Raw genomic sequence first — 3,248 nt, 5'->3', positions numbered from 1 at the left:
TGACCCTTTACTCTGAGGGGTGGGGCCTACATGGGGCATGACCCTTTACTCTGAGGGGTGGGGCCTACATGGAGCATGACCCTTTACTCTGAGGGGTGGGGCCTACATGGCGCATGACCCTTTACTCTGAGGGGTGGGGCCTACATGGGGCATGACCCTTAACTCTGAGGGGTAGGGCCTACATGGGGCATGCCCCTTAACTCTGAGGGGTGGGGCCTACATGGGGCATGACCCTTTACTGTAAGGGCAGACACCAGTGTTCGTGAGGCTACTAGCCCCGCCTACATAACTTTACTTCAAGGGTGGGGCCACAGGCCGGGGGTATGACTCAAGGAGATACCCAACCCCCCAAAATACTATCTGTGTTCATGTTATTGTTGTATTGTATTCTTCAATGACATTTTAAGTGAGATTATAAATGTTTACAGAACAAATAGAGTGGGTATGATGAAATGTGAAACTGAATAGATGATCTGCCTTGAATGGGGAGCATTGCTTATGAGGTCATCTGAGTATCAGGGGCCAGGTGATGAAAAGGTAGCCTGGTCCCAGATGTGTTTGTGCTGTCAGGCAAGTGAAAAGCAGGCAAGAGTCTTATTTACTTTAAAGCTGGAATCCGTATTAGGTAAAACTGCCTTTTGCAATTTATAACAACAAAGAAGTTACTTCAAACAACGAACTTTGAGTTTTTTCCCCTCTGATATAATTTCACATGCATTAGAACAGCCTCTCTGCTGGATGCTTCTCTCCTCTGTTTCATCAACAAAACAAAAACAATAACAAATGCACTGGGGTGAACAATGGCACAGTTCACCTTATGATTCCAACTGTTAAGGATTTTATTTTTATTTTGTCAAAGCTAACTGGATTTGCAAGACTGTGAAATTAATCCATTACTACAAGATAACACATCATTTACCATTCCTATACATTAACCATAACTCAAAACATTGCTTTTTCTAAGCCTTAACCTTTCAAAATAATATACATCAATTGTTCAACTTTTATACCAATGTTTGGTATTTTATTTATTGTCATGTAGCAAACATTTATTTAACCTGGCTGAGGTGTGTACTGTATTATTCATCATGGGCTACATCGCACTTGCTCAGTACAGGTCTTGTGTAAAAAACAGACATAGGAAAGTCTGCCCAGTGGAACAATTTACGACAGCAACATCAGCAAAATCTCCAGTGAGAGGGCATAACACACACGCAACACAGCTCGGAGTGGAAAAGTATTTTTAAACATAATATAAACTTGTGGAGTGTTATTGTGCTCTGCTTAAATTTAGCAAATGTCATGGCTTCTTTAGTGTCATGGAGAAAGCTCAGGAATATACAGAATGTGGCGAGGAAGGCGAGGAAGGAAAAAATATATCTGAAATTCACAGACACAGAGGATATTTGGAGGTTGAGACGTCTGGCAAAAAAACAATATATAAATCATCACTCACAAATACAGTTGAAGTCATAAGTTTACATACACTTAGGTTGGAGTCATTATATCTCGTTTTTCAACCACTCCACAAATGTCTTGTTAACAAACTATAGTTTTGGATTGCTTGGAAAATTCCAGAAAATGATGTCATGGCTTTAGAAGCTTCTGACAGACTAATTGACATCATTTTAATCAATTGGAGGTGTACCTGTGGATGTATTTCAAAGCCTACCTTCAAACTCAGTGCCTCTTTGCTTGACATTATGGGAAAATCAAAAGAAATCAGCCAAATAAATTATAGACCTCCACAAGTCTGGTTCATCCTTGGGAGCAATTTCCAAACGCCTGAAGGTACAATGTTCATCTGTACAAACAACAGTACGCAAGCATAAACACCAGGGGACCAGCTAGCCGTCATACTGCTCATACTGTTTCCTAGAGATGAACGTACTTTGGTGCGAAAAGTGCAAATCAATCCCAGAACAACAGCAAAGGACCTTGTGAAGATGCTTGAGGAAACAGGTACAAAAGTATCTATATCCACAGTAGAACGAGTCCTATATCGACATAACCTGAAAGGACACTCAGCAAGGAAGAAGCCACCACTCCAAAACTGCCATAAAAAAAGCCAGACTACGGATTGCAACTGCACCTGGGGACAAAGATTGTACTTTTTTATGTCCTCTGGTCTGATGAAACAAAAATAGAACTGTTTGGCCATAATGACCATCATTATTTTTGGAGGAAAAGGGGAGGCTTGCAGGTCAACATCATCCCAACCGTGAAGCACAGGGGTGGCATCATCATGTTGTGGGGGTGCTTTGCTGCAGGAGGTACTGGTGCACTTCACAAAATAGATGGCATCATGAGTTAGGAAAAATATGTGGATATATTGAAGCAACATCTCAAGACATCAGTCAGAAAGTTCAAGCTTGGTCGCAAATGGGTCTTCAAAATCGACAATGACCCCAAGCATACTTCCAAAGTTGTGGCAAAATGGCTTAAAGACAACAAAGTCAAGGTATTGGAGTGGCCATCACAAAGTCCTGACCTCAATCCTATAGAAAATGTGTGGGCAGAACTGAAAAAGCGTGTGCGAGCAAGGAGGCCTACAAACCTGAGTCAGTTATGCCAGCTCTGTCAAGAGGAATAGGCCAAAATTCACACAACTTATTGTGGGAAGCTTGTGGAAGGCTATCCGAAACGTTTGATCCAAGTTAAACAATTTAAAGGCAATGCTACCAAATACTAATTGAGTGTATGTAAACTTCTGACCGACTGGGAATGTGATGAAAGAAATGAAAGCTGAAAAAAATCATTCTCTCTACTATTATTCTGACATTTCATGTTCTTATAATAATGTGATGATATTAACTGACCTAAGACAGGGAATTTTTACAAGGATTAAATGTCAGGAATTGTCAAAAACTGAGTTTAAATGTATTTGGCTACGGTGTATGTAAACTTCCGACTTCAACTGTACATGCCTCATTATTTGAAAGGTTGATTATTACCTACTCATGACATCCCTTTTTAAAATGAAAGATTTACATTATCAGTTCTGACAAAATGACTTATTTTAGGGTCTTACTGTAGCCTAAATTATATGGCAAAACACATCTAGGATACCCTCTTCCCTTGGCATCCCTAGAAGGACCATTATACAACCCTAACATGGACACACACATCCCTCACATGAACACAGCTCTGATAATTTGCCTAAATGTCTCTCTGTAACAAAAGGAGAAGAGAGAGAGGCTGGCGTCTCCACATGGACACTGGGATTTAAGTGTCAACTGAAACAAACC

The sequence above is a fragment of the Oncorhynchus keta genome, chromosome 11 (assembly GCF_023373465.1).
Source record: "Oncorhynchus keta strain PuntledgeMale-10-30-2019 chromosome 11, Oket_V2, whole genome shotgun sequence".
In the NCBI taxonomy this organism is placed as follows: Eukaryota; Metazoa; Chordata; class Actinopteri; order Salmoniformes; family Salmonidae; genus Oncorhynchus; species Oncorhynchus keta.
Note: the sequence above shows the minus strand (reverse complement) of the source record.